Below are 14,472 nucleotides of genomic sequence, written 5' to 3'. Positions count from 1 at the left end.
TATGTCAAAGTGATAAGCTTGTTTTTAAAAGGCTCTCTGTCACTTGCTTAAAATTGCATGTAATTAGGGTTTGGTTCAAAATATTCCAAAGACAAATGAAGTCTATTAATTTAAACATTCTTCATTCCCATCATCAAAGAGATGAGACATTCATTCAGCCATTCTTTCAGCTAATGTGAATGTACAGAGTTCTCAGGTGTTTGGTTTGCTAAATGGGCAGATACAAGCTACAAAGGAATACCAACARAATGATTTACACAACTTTTTTTTGAATCACGCAGTTCTGCAAAACAATTCTCTGAACTGGTTTAAATGAATGGCCAGCATTTCAAAAACTTCTAACATTTYCCAAAGACACCAAACCAAATGACCAAGCCAAGTTACAGTAACAGCACTCTACCTTTGAGCCTGTGTTACAGTTACYTGAGATCAAGTTTAACCTTAAAACAGCCATTTGAGATCCCACCCAGTAAAGGCCCTAGAATCWGCCTTCTGCATCACATTTCACATAACAAACTTAACTGGACAATGCCTGTTTAGCAATACTGAAAGAATAAACTGTCCTGAGCCTTCCAGTCTACCTTCTAAACAATGCAAAACAGAGTCTGCACCACAGTTGTGAACCTGTGTCTTTCATTGGAGAATACAAGTGTGTTATCTGAAATGGCTGGAGTCTGGCCAGGAGATGACCCTTCAGTGCCAGCTCCAAGGCTCAGAAACACACAGTGGCACAGGGTCCCCAGAGCTTTGCAGTGTTAGTTCACAGGAGATTTTACTTTGGTCKTCGCCTGACTTTGCACTCCACAGTTTTGGATTTAAATTTTTCATTGTTTAGTACCATAAAACATCTATGAAATTATAAGTATACAGTCCCCAATTCAAGAAACAGAAAATGTATTAGAAGCTGTTAAAATGGTGGAAGTATCAAGTCAGAATTTCACAGGGATTAATCATTTCCTACTCACAAAATACAGAGATCACAACTGAGCACAGAAGCAATTCTTTTCAGTGTTATCTTGAAATRATATTGCTTCTTTTTGCATTCATCCATTTTCCAAAATGAAACATCAAGTCATTGGGTAAATTTAAATCAATGTCAAATCTTTCAAATCTGAAGATTGATTTTCTGTTTAAAAAATGACCTCTGAWGTGTCTTTCATAGCAGAGCACACAATGTGCCTATCTGTTAGCTCATTCTCACCCTTCAAAAGCCCTTTCTAATGTGATAACRTATTTCAGACTGTTAGCAAATTGAGCACTATAGAGTTTCATCGTTACAGTCTGAATATTGAAAGAGGGCCATCAAAGAAAAGTGAGACCAAATTAGAAAACTACAGTAAAAGCTCAAGGCTTGAATCTTTTACTTGTTCAGTACAACATAGAAAATATATTAATTGACAAGGTAAGGGAAAAGCATCTGCACAACTTACAAATCAATAATTCAAAAATAAAATGCTGTGAACTTAAACAAACATTATTTAGCATTCATAATGGCAAGGAAAAATATTGAGAAAATAGCTCAAACAAGAAAGTGTAMCAATGCTTTTATACAGTAAAATCTGAATTTCAGAAAATATCTATCTCTGTCATTGCTAAAAAACCAGCTTTCATGTTTTACTCTCTGCCAGCAAAAACCAGAGACAATGCATAAATCCTGTACTACTGTTCACCACTTCAGTGTCAATAACAGCATAAATCTGACAGCAGGATATTTCACTAACTCTGGAACATAAAGTATTCCTACTCCCTGATCACAGTAAGTTTCACTGAACACTGCTGAAGAGAAGCCAATCTCTAGTTATTATAGAACCATTATATATAACCAGTACATACATACATATATATTAAATGATTGTATATAAATATATTATATTCCACCTTCCTTTAAAACATCATCAATGTGCTACAGGCATTTTCAACCTAGAAACATACAGGCCATTAGAGCCTGTCAGCCACATCAGCTCTGCAAGTGGCAGCTGAGTGGCAGGAGAGCCATGGCCATAGGAGGGCTGGACCYGTCACCCCAAATGAAGCATTCCCTGGAACCAAACGGTACAAGGACACTCATTTGCTTTGTCTTGAGGACCAAGCGCAGAAGGCCACACTCACTGATGGACTGACACACGCTAAAGGCTGCTCAGAGCTGAAACAGCCTTGGCCTCTAACGAACGAAACAGAGATCATCATGTGCTGTAACAATCCTGGGTCATAGTAATATCAAGGTGTAACATTAACATTGTGTGTTTGTTAGCGGGAAAGGGAAAYGAGAGAGAGTTAGGAGAGGAACTTGACTTGTGGCACCTGTGGAAACATCTCTGCTCTGCTTTTGATTTCACAGTGTGCCATCCATGCTCTTCATTACACACATCAACATCTATCACAGGGTGCTTTAAATTGTGTACACCACACACTAATCACCGCCAGAATTATACTACTCCTTTCTTTTTCTATCATTCACTTCTCAAATGATTTATTTCTCTAGTAAGAGCTAGAGGCCTTAGGGATCTACAAGATAGGACAATTCAACTTTTTACATATATCAGCAGAACTGTCTTAGTATAAAAAGCACTAATCCTTTAATGAAGCTGATATGTTTGCAGTGATTCATTATATTATAAATAGACCTTGGGGAGAGATTTGCTAAGGATCTTGGGGAAAAAAAAAAAAAAGAGAAAAAGATATCTTTAGACAGTTCCCCCTCACACATCAAATTCTCCCTCCCTTGCTTCAAGCTGGCAGCATTGGCTTAGTGTGAAAACAACCTCAAGCTCAAGGACACAAGAACACAAATACGGTTAAATTAATTTCTAGAGTTCTGTGTATCACAAGAGCCACACCTCAACTCTGTGTTGGTCTGCCTCATTTCATTTCATATTTTACAGGCCCACGATTCATAGATTCATTTCAGCATCACTAGACATGGGCTGCAGTCCTCACACACGGCCCACGACAACTCTGACTGAAGATTACATCATCCTAATTCACATGCTGCCACATAACAATGTTTTCTAGTTTAGCAACAAGGGTGACACTCCCACAGCAGTCTGAAATTTAAATTGGCAGACRTTAGCCTGCAGTTTCAGCACCCGATGTACAAACGTTAAGACAAAAATCAGGTCTTGAATAAATCACCAAAAAGAAGTTTCTTGCAATTACAAGAAACATTTATTCAAAGGCTTCTTGACCATGAAAGTACAAGAAAGGTGCTCTTACATGATCACCAAATTCTTTATCACACTATCCTGACATTTCCAACCATTAATCCATTTGCTCAGCTCCACTGGCAATATTTGTATGCTTTTATTAGTGGTGGTAGACTTCTAATACTTTACTGTCATATACTTCTACTCTGGAAATAACAATTCAARACAATCAGATTTATCCACAGTTGGCCTACAATATCAGAGACTACTGCAGCCAACACTTAGTGCTACTAACAGTTTGCAAACAGCCAATAAATGAACCAGAAACTCCAGCCGCTACAAAACATTTCACAAAAACAAGATTGCACCCCCACAGCTTAATACTTGGAGCTCCGTGGGGTACCACTGATTTGAAAATATTTTTGCAAATAAAACAGGAAAACAGGAGAACATCAAGCAGTTTCAAAAGGATGTGAGGCATCAGAAGCTTCTTTAGCTGAATTGACCTGATTTATAGAAATTCCCTTAAAAGGCTGGATTGGCTCCAAACCCTTTGTGTCACACTATTTTATCCATTGTAGGGGATCTAAATAGAGTCACTATCCTCATCAGCAATGAGATGAGACTCCATTATCCTACTGCAGGAATATTTTGTGCATGTACTGCTCACCTGTAGAGAAATACAGCATGTAGTCACAAAGCCTAGAAARACAACATCTTAAATATTGTTCCTAMATTTGAATACTTTGAATACCCAAAACAAGAGAAAAAAAGTGATGTGCACCAGACTTTATACACATCAGCTTCAATTTTTACCAAAAACATGAGAATAGCCTACCCAGAAAAAGTAATTTTCTGGGATATGCATGAACTCATAGAATCAGGATAATGTACYTTCTGACTGATAAGTACAGCATTACTGAGGTAACCCTGTAGTATTTACTAAGTAATCACACATTGTCTCTGAGCTGCAGAAACCATGCTGATAATAAGACTGGAGCTTTTAATGTAGTTTAAAACATTTCCAAAATCTGAGAGATAACTGCCCTAAGGCTTAATATTGCCTTCATTGCTTTAATCACAGCAGAAGCAGTGTTTCAGGTTTGGAACGATAGCACAGTTAGTCCTGTCCTCATCCATCTTGGTCAACTCCTAAAAAGCAACACTTAAAAGTAAGTGGCTCTGGTATGTATGTATTACTTTCTTTTTTTTTTTTTTTTTTTTTTAATTAAAAAAAGCGTTGGTTCAGAGCTAAGAGGTACACTTTGAAAGTATTCTGAAATAAAAGTCCTCAATCAGATGTGAGAAAAGTGGTATATTCAATTCATTTAGCAAGGCTCAATTTTATGCTTCATTGCTTTAATCTTATATTTCTTAAAGGTACATTCTTAATGAAAAAGAAAGGCATAAACTTACATAGTCAAATACATGCTAGCTGCAAAGCTAAGTCCTTTTCAAATATTCAAAAGAAACAAATACATTACTTTCTTATTATGTTATAGCAAAATACATCACCACCAGCCAAAATGAAACATAACTGGGAACTGACCCACACACCTTTATTTTGATCATATTATCTTAGACAGAAAATTATGAAGTTTATTTTTTTGTGCTTCTGACTCTCTCAAACACATCATATCCTTCACTATAGAAGATCACTATGGAAGATTTTTTTTGTAGTCTATTTGAGTATACTGACCTCATAACCACAGATAAGGAAAAAAGAAATGCACCAAACTGAGTCAAAGCCATTTTTAAATCCAAAGGTACGGAAAAGTTACAACACACCTAAAACCAGAAGAATAAATCTTTCAGAAAAAGTTTTATGCAACGGGTTAGTACAAATGACAATGGAAGAGATGGCAACTGACAYACCAAACAGAAAAGAAAGAGAATAAACTGGCATTCATAGTTGGCTATTGATGCAGGACTCTGAACATTACTTCACACATATGAAATTTCTTCCCAATTCTTTTTGYTCCTTGGATTGCTCAAAGGAAGAAAAAGCTTTCTTCAGGAAATTGCCCAGTTCCATCACTCTGAAGATATGTACAAAAATTACAAAATTTGTGTCAAGTCTTTAGTGCAAAGGAGGTCAAGCCATACAGAATTGTCTGTGTAACTAAGTGAAGTAAATACAGATATTTCTATTGACTTTTGAGGACTTTATATAGTGAARTTTCAGTTCCAGGACAGACCGGCTGATGACACAGTTCAGAACTATATTTAAGACACAGACTCCTTTGGTCTCATCCATGTCAAAAATAGAGTCCATTTAAATCAAACTTTCCTCACAGTAGAGATTACAGCTCAAACTGAGTTGCCTCCAAATTTCTCTCTTTCTTGAAAAAGATTRCAAGCTTCAAGTACCACTTTCAGAACTGCTTGGCAGTCTAGAGGCAGGATTTCACATTTCACAGCTCATGCAGAATTCACATGTTTAGAAACARGGATTACTGTGTAGGTGATATAGAGATATACTGCCACAGAAAATGCTTCATGCTGCTCTCCCAAAGCATATTTTGTCGAACTAATGGTTCACAATTTACTGCATTCAGTAGATGCTCCTGAGTCTAGTTCTCTGTTCTAATGAAAGATAAGATATAAGTTCAAGGATGCATGAGAAAAAGCATAAAAAATAAAGAAAAGGAGCAAGATTCCTGGAAAAATAAATCATTGCAAAATACTTGTGGTGGACAGAATGCATGAGCATTCAAACTGAAAGCAATGGATTTCAATTAGCATAGTCTGCAATAGAGAGTAATAATGAAAAAAATATACAAACAAAAATCCCAAACAATCAAACAAAACCTTTACAGCAGCATGTGGCAGGGTGATACACTAAATTCTTCTGCATACAATTATTGGTAACAGTGCAAAGTGTTTATTTATCATGGATTTAGCTGACAAGATTACATACTGCAGAATACACAGTCATACCAGGACCTCCCACTGATACGGAAACAGATTTAAAATAATTCTGCAGTAGAAATAGCAAAATGAAATCACTTACTATTAGTGTTGCATTGCTGAAAGTATCTGAAGAGTCAGCCCTCCGGAAACAGGTTTTTCTATCAATAATTGACAGCTGATACAGTTTCAGGCAGTAATACACCAGGGAAAGACTGGCTGCAGCAGCAGCTCCTTCCCATTTAGCCTACCCCTAGCACTTTTTAGATCTCTTTCTTAACCCTTTCTAGGTATTTTTCCTGTGTTTTGGGTGACAAGACAAAGGCAAGATACATGCTAAAAGGAAAGAATGCATTATTTCCCACTTTACTGAGAGTGTGACAAGAGTCGTGGGAAGAAAGTCAGTAGGATTTAGTCATAACAATAAGCTAACAAGAACTAAAATCTAAAAACAGAAAATGACTCAGTGACTGGAAAGAGATGTAACAGGGATATGAGCTACTGTAACCAGGACAATGGCTTCTTCAAATGTAGTATTAAGAGGTCAAGATCACAATAACACAAGACACTAGCATAGAAGAAGGCTAAAGAAGTTAATTTGCAATAAGAGAAGATTCTCATTCTCTTCCAGCTTTGGACCAATGACAYTTGAGTTTTGCAACTAAGCCTATTTGATTTCAGTGAGGTCAGCGTTACAGTCTTACAGATCAATTTAAACCAAATGAAATATTACATGAAGTGATGGAAAGAGAAAAGGTACTTCCTTTACTGGAGTCGTTTTTTCTTTAGTATTCTGAAGCCATTCATATTCCTTAAATGAGGTTGTTTTCTTTGACAATGCCAATTTATATCAATAAGAAATTGTTTTCTGATATCAYTTCATAAGATAACTTTTCTTTGTCATATTATTATTTTACATTCAGAAAAGATGGCTGTGATTTGACAGCTCAGTACATTTTAATGGGCTGTAGACCACAAAGAATATCTGACAATAAAAGGTTTGGAAAGTTCCTTTGTTCAAATGGATTACTCTCCATCCACAGAAAAGAATAAACAAACAAAAGCCACCAAAAAAGAACAACCACAGAAGAAAACTGGAGATATCAACTGCACTCCATCTTTTCGCTTTAGTTTTATAGGAGTCAGGCCCATCAGATGTGCCAGACAAGACTGGCTGCATGTCTACTACCACACCTATCCTACAAAGATGAAGAACTGTGGAGAGAAAGATCTAGTGAGATGGGAAAGGATATATTCGCAGAAACTGCTGGTAGTCCTACTAGCCCAAATGCCAGMCTTTGGAAATCATATGCTGGTAGAACACAGCTATGTGGGAGCAAAATGTGTAAAGGCTACACTGTATTTAACGATATTTCCCCTTACTTCCTCCCCTCTCAGTTTACAAATGATAAGAGTAGATACCCTCTCTGAACCACAGAGGATGTATCTCTGGCTTGCTCATTCAAATGAAAGAGAAAATCAAACAAATGCCCAGGTTTGCACCCTCATTGCAAAGGAATAAGGCTCTGAAAATTCAATAGTTTTACCAGTTCATTGCAATCTTCCCCAGTTCATAAAAAGTATAGTTCTTCATTTCACACACACACACACACACACACACACRCACACACACACACATACATAAACAAACAAACAAAACCACAAAAAAACTCCCAAACATCAAGGATAAAGGCATCTGCTTTGGCCTCATGTATCTGGCCTCTGATTGGCCAGATACATCTTCTAAAATTGAAGGACTTCAATTGCAAGGACTTCAAAACTGTAGGAAATTATAGGAGGAAACTCAGTGCAACCAACTGTGACACAATTTCCTGTGGAAAAAGAGAACTGCAAGTGAAATCTGGACATCTCTCCTGAAGTCTCTTCCCACAGATTACTTTTCCCCATGGTTCCTCATCCTGTTTTGGTTCCAGGTATCTGAGGTTTAACTGTTGTAGAGAGTCAGCTTCAACAGTACCATTAAAATCTTATTCTCAAACAGCTGGAACTGTACTATATTTGCACGCCCCATGACTAAGAGGTATTTCTCTGTCAATGAAACTAAATGATGTGTCGACTATCTGCACCAGACCTTCCCAACACATATTCACAAGAATATATCTACTTTTTTATTTTCATTTCTCACAAGTTTTATTTCATTTTCTCATAAAAAAAATCAAAGACTTGCTTCATATACGTGTTTGTATTTCTGAGYGTTGCTTTTGGCAAAAAGGCCACAATGTCCTTTCATTTTCTCTTCATACCTAGAGGCAACAGAGGGAAGTAATATATAGGCTTTTTTAATTGACTGCTCGGGGTCATTAACTGCATAATTTCTCAACTAGTGTCCAGAATTTCAAATCTAACTCTGAACTCTGTATTGCTCCCTTACTTGTCTTCTATTTCTGCACTTGTGGATGCTGCTCTGGGTTAATATTTGTCACAGTTTAAGCTGAATTGCCAACTAAGCACCACGCAGCCACTCGCTCCCTTCCCCACCACCTCAGTCTCCCAGGGTAGGTGAGAGAATCAGAAGGATTAAAGTAAGAAAAGTCGTGGGTTGACATAAAGACAGTTTCATAGGGAAACCAAGAGCTGCATGCACAAGAAAAGCAAAACAAGGAATTCATTAACCACTTCCCATGGGCAGGCAGGTGCTCAACCATCCCCAGAAAACCAGGTCTCCATCATGAGGAACCAGTTTTTTGGGAAGACAAAAGACATCRCTCCAAACATCCTCCTTTCCTCCTTCTTCACTYCTCTTTTTATGCTGCACATGATATYGTATGATATAGGATACCCCTTTGGTGGTTTGGGACCTCCTGYCCCAGCTATRTCCCCTCCCAACTTCCCATGCAGCCCCAGTCTCCTTGCCAGCAAGGCAGTACAAAAAGCAKAAAAGGCCTTGGCTCTGTGTAAGYTCTGCTCAGCAATAACAAAAACATCTCTGTTATCAACATCGTTTTTAGCACAAACATAAAACGTAGCCCCAAACTATGTACTGTGAAGAAAATTAACACTACCCCAGCCAAAACCACYRCAATACCTTACAAGATTCCCAGCTCAATGAATTTGCAACAGTTTTGGTTTGAAACAGCACTGATTCCTGTACCTGAATGTTTTATTTTACTCGCTGTATATCTCCTTTYCATCCTCAGAAACATTATCTTCAGTAAATGCTTCCATTTTCTAAATGGCACAAAATGTACCAAACTCATGTTCTCAGATCGTTCTTGCTCATTTTAAGTAAAAAACCCCTTCTTATTCAAATCAATGCCTAATTGTTAATGCTCAGTAGTAATTTATAGCTTTTCAAAGACTTCAGGTTGGCATAAAAAGTTAGGACAACATTATATCCCTCTAAAAAGCCCCATGAAAAGAAATGTAATTCAAAGGGTAGTGTTCCCTGGGTGAATAAAGTGCACATCATTGAGATTTCTTTCATCAATAATTTATACCAAGTGTTTTTGCATGTTTCTCCCACTTTCCACACCAAAAATATAAGCTTGGAAGGATAAAACAACATTACAAATTCACTAMAATTTCATATTCAATGAACAGTGCACACTTGACAACCACCCACAAAAGCACAGAAAGCAGAGTCTTCCATCACATAGCCCTATTCTATATTTTTCAAGGAAAGTTCATTCTGAGCAAGCAGGTAAGTGATTTCCCCATCAAATCCCACAATATTCTGTCCTGTCAGTCCACTCGTTTTTTGTGTTCATCATCAGTATCAAGATCTTGCCTCTTCACCTGCAAGGATTCAGAATTAAGCACCTGATTTCATTTTCTCATGCTATACTCTGGTGCTTCCACTGCACCCTGTAGGGATATAACTGTGTTGGTTTTCAAGTGCTAAAAATAAAACAAACACATGTCAACCCAAGGACAAGGTTGAAAGGAAACATACTTTAATGTAACCAAAGAAGAATATATTTAGCATTTTGCTACTAAGCAAGGATGAAAATAAACATGTCAACACATCTCTGTGTCTAACTGTGAAACCAACACCCTACACAATTCTTTCTGTAGCATTTATTATATATGAAAGGTGTATTTAGCCATCATTTCTCTCTTCTGAAGAGTGACTGTCAGTACTCTGTTACWACTGCTGGCCATAAAAGGCTCCTGRACTGCAGTGTAAAGCACTTSCCTCCTTTTAGGCAGTCAGTTTTTCTACCAATTAACAGTAAAGTAGCCATCCAAGGTGCATTTGGACAGTGGCACATATTAAACTTCAATCTGGAACCTTTCCAAAACCAAATACAAGCGTAAGTGGAAAATGGCATCACACTCATTCCACTCCAGAAAGTGAAAAGTGATTCCTAAAGCAGAACATTTTCTTTTGTCTTACATTATTATTGTTAATTATTATTAACTCTCTGTAAAATGGTAATGTTCCTTTGTCCCCAGAAATGAATGCTTGTGAAAACTCCATGTGGTTATATTTTTAAATATTGCATTTGAAACAATGTGGATCTATATTGTAACATTTTAAACTATCTGAACTTTATTTTTTAACATTGGGAAAACAAACACTACAATTGTATACAGTGGTCTTCATTTTGAAGATCCTGTTTTCTGATTAAAGCTGATATTAAAAGCAAGAACCGTTATGTCTGCTTTATTTAACCCTTTAAAACACAAAGCCAAAAGTTTATTCCAATATGTTAGAGCTTGTTTCCTGGCATATGGAATGCCAGGAAAATGCCTGAACAAAATGCCAGAACAAAAACGYTGGTAAATTAGTATAAATTATTGTGGTAAAATTGTGAAACTATATTGTACAGTTGATGAACATTTAAGAGAGAAGGCAAGGAGGAAAACTGGGAGATGCTTTTAGCATAAAGCTATTACTTTAACCCCTACAGAATCTGTAGGTTCTTGCSTTCATTGCCAGGAACAACAGTATTCAGTAGACTGAGGTACTATAGAATCTCCTGGGGTGAAAGAATCTGGCTCCAAGGGTRCCCATGGAACAAGAAGATTTGCTCTAATGCCCACCAGGTTCAAAGGCTGATTCCTTCAGTATGTCACCTTTTTCTCGCCTATCCATTCAACTGCAAATGATTCTTTTACCCATCAGTGYAGCAGACATCAACGAATTCCATTCTAAATTTAAAAATGCATTAGTATTTTAAATATTGATGTTTAAAAGGTTCACTGATTCTGGTAAACTTTCCAGGAAGCTCATAATGTCTGCAAAAGGAGTAATTGCAAAGTATCATTCTGGCAGGATTTTAGGTAAGCATTAATGGAGCTCTAAAGAGCTCCTTGTGCTTAATAAGGGCCATTTGACTTCCATCAGTAGGATTCAAATGGCCCCAATTAACTTCTATGCATGTAGAAAATAAAAAATAATCTAAGGCTAAGTATTCTAAAGTTCACAAGGGAAAAACAAAATCCAGCTAATATGCTCCAATATGTGGTATGTGCAGTGAAATTTCTTAGCTTTGACAGTTTGYATGCATCTATCCAAATAAAATGAACTCCCTCTTTTAGGAAAATCCAAATTATCCTTTTCCCACTCAGATCACTGCAGAGTGACTGTGTCAAATATAGATGATGGAAATACCTCATCAAAAAGTAAAAGACTGGCAAGCTTTCGTCTTTTTTGTCAGGGATTGACACAAGGCCTRTTAAAAAAAAACAACCTCAGTGTCTTCATAACTTAGGGCTGCCCCAAAGGCAGTAATAACATTTGGAATTTTCTGAAGATTTGCGGAAATGAAAGTGAATTGAAAAATTAGCACCATTGGTTTCTACAAGATGTCTTTACATTGATAAAACTACAGCACAAAACTACAAAAAATTACTAACTCATATCAAAAAATTATCTTGCAACATTCTGCCATGTGCATTTTTTTAAGGCAGAAGCACTGCAAAAGTTGATGCAGGGCAGCTTGGAAGACGCTATCCATTTCTCTATTTCAGACATTAAGATTTCATTTCAATTTCTTGTTTCCTAAGGATTTACATACTTAAGAGTAATGTGTTCTCAATTATTATGAGACATCTGCAAGTATCTATTAAAAGCAAAAATACTCTTTAACACAACATTAAAATACAGGCAAGAAGAAAAAACGAAAAGTGCAGAACATTAGCAAATGTGGATGTTCAAGAAATTACTCATTTGCCATATGTATCCTACAGAGACTTCTAAAATTTGTAATAAATATCCACAGATGGAGATTCAAATCAAAAAATYGTATTTCAGTCATTCTTGATGTTGACAATTCAGGGCAAGCACATTCAGCAGTCAGCATCAGTCTGTCACATTTCACCTTCAAAACTCTATTTATGGCTTCCATTACCAACATACAGCATTATAAACATCGTAAAAAAAATCCTAACCATAAAAAACTGCAAGATGGCTTAGTGTCTAAGTACTTCTTCCCCAATTCATCTCCCGGTTCTTGTCCACAATTAAATCTACACTGCCAATTTATCACCATCAGCTTTGGAAGAATGTGGGAACAAATTTTATTTTGATTGCAAACCTGAGCCTCAGATTACTAAAATGACTGTTAGATTACTAGAATAATTACCTAATAACTGCTGACAGGCTTGATCTCCTGGCCTCTTCTAACACTCCCAAATTGCTGGGTCGATAACTTTGGAAATATGTGGAATTCATCCAAACCATCAGAATTCTAGAATGGGGGCATTTTTCTAAAAAAATAAAATAAATACAAAAAATTGACAACTATTTTTCTAGACCTTCTTGTATAATATTGCCAGTATCTGCAGGTAAAAATATATTGTCATTATGAAAGGAATCATATATTCTGTATTATATAGCTCTGTATTATATGTATGTCATTTTTTTAAGCTTTGTAACATTTTTCTCCAGAGAATCTTGCGCCATATGTCATCTGAGACATTACATTTACTCACCATATAGGAAAACCCCTGGTATAATACCTGCTTCTGGCGGGTTTTTTTTTGTTGTTGTTTGTTTTTCAAAGTAGCATTGACACAGATCTTATTTCTACTAAAAACCACATCACATCACTTAAAACAGGGGCAAAAGCTTCCACAGATGCCAAGTCACTGTATATTTTGAGATACTCTGCAGCATTTGAGGGACAACTGATTCCCACAGAAAAAAAGTACTTCCAATCCTTCATGTGTGGAAACAACCAGCAGGATTTCTCTGAATATTATTTAGATAGGTACTATCACTCTGGTTAATTAATGAGGGATTTAGATATAAAAGTATACCGAACTCAGGGTGGGTAGGTATGTGTGTGTTTGGTTTAGCGGGGGGCTGAGAAGGAATAAAATCTAATTTTGGTACTCAAACTGCAAATACRTAAGGCACAAAAGTGATCAATACTGAGATCTTAAGTCAGTCTCACTGAGTTCAGCAGTACGTTSAAATTCCAACATTATCTGCTTTTCCCTTTTGCTTACAATTATGWGCGGCTCTAACAGCAGAAATTCAAAATTATCCCACAGATTATGGGCTTCCAGCTAAGCACAGAAAGCCCAGGAAGATATTTGACTTGCATCTCTAGAGATTTAACTTGTTCTACATTTCAGCCTCCACTGGGTACCACTGCCAAAAGACGATCCCATTTTAACCTTAACTGGCTCTGAAGAGACCTGGCCGTACATGCGATCCGACCCGCACAGATGATGGGCTTCGCATGCAAAAATTGGGGGGGAGGGGGGCGAGAAGAGAAAATTAATACCTTTAATCCTGAAACGCCTCCTGGTTCCCTATTCCTCACACTGCGACACGCGCAGTCATCCTCCCTCCCTGCGTGCGGGCTGCCCGCTGCATTGAGGAAACTTCCCGAGGGGCCGCTGCCCGCGCTCCCGCCGCACCTGCCCGCAGCCCCGGGCGGACAGCGCTGCTCCGGGTGCCCCGGGGCACCGGGGAAGCGGCGGGGCTGCCGAGACCTGCGCTCCTGACCTGCGCTCCCGCTCCGGAGCATCGCCCCGAGCCGGCGACAGATCCCGCTCCGGCACCCCCCGGCCGCCCAACACCCCCGCAGCTCCCCGGCCGGACACGGCAGCGCTTCCCMGCCGGCGATGCTGAATCACGGCGGGCCGCCGCTCCGCCGCCTCTCCCCGGGGGTGGCAGCAGGGGACAGAGGACCCCCGCCGCCGGAGGAGGAGGTGTCGCGCCCCGCCGGTCCCTCACCCTGAGCTCACCTGCCGGGGCGCGGGCGGGAGCTCCTGCAGCGCTCCGGGGCTCGCGGGCGGCGCGTGCTGCGCCTCACGGGCGGCGCGATGCCGGGCGGGGCGATCCCGGGCGGCAGCATCCGCGCCGGGCACGGGCGGGAGGAGGAGCGGGAGGTTACGGCGGGGAGCCGGGACGAACCATTCCCTGCGAGGGGGCACCGCCGACGGCCGGGCGGCCGGGCGGGGCGGGGGAGCGCGGGCCCTCCCACACAGGTACGTGCGA

General features: G+C 38.9%; 1 protein-coding gene across 4 annotated transcripts in view; it reads right to left on the bottom strand.

Moving 5' to 3' along the window:
- TTLL7 (tubulin tyrosine ligase like 7) overlaps positions 1-14,390 on the bottom strand; it is a 61,881-nt gene extending 47,491 nt beyond the window's left edge. The window contains exons 1-2 of one of the 4 annotated variants that reach the window (XR_008965913.1): positions 14,220-14,390; positions 12,605-12,728 (exon numbers count right to left, since the gene is read on the bottom strand). The gene's annotated coding sequence lies outside the window, so the exon portion shown is untranslated. The remainder of the gene's footprint in view (positions 1-12,604; positions 12,729-14,219) is intronic. The other 3 variants (XM_057374909.1, XM_057374892.1, XM_057374901.1) reach the window with 3 other exon arrangements.
- Between the last annotated feature and the right edge of the window lie 82 nt (positions 14,391-14,472).

Source organism: Malurus melanocephalus, unplaced genomic scaffold (assembly GCF_030028575.1).
Source record: "Malurus melanocephalus ecotype Western Australia unplaced genomic scaffold, MMel_1.1 scaffold_8, whole genome shotgun sequence".
NCBI classification, from domain to species: domain Eukaryota; kingdom Metazoa; phylum Chordata; class Aves; order Passeriformes; family Maluridae; genus Malurus; species Malurus melanocephalus.
This window is presented reverse-complemented; position numbering and strand designations above follow the sequence as displayed.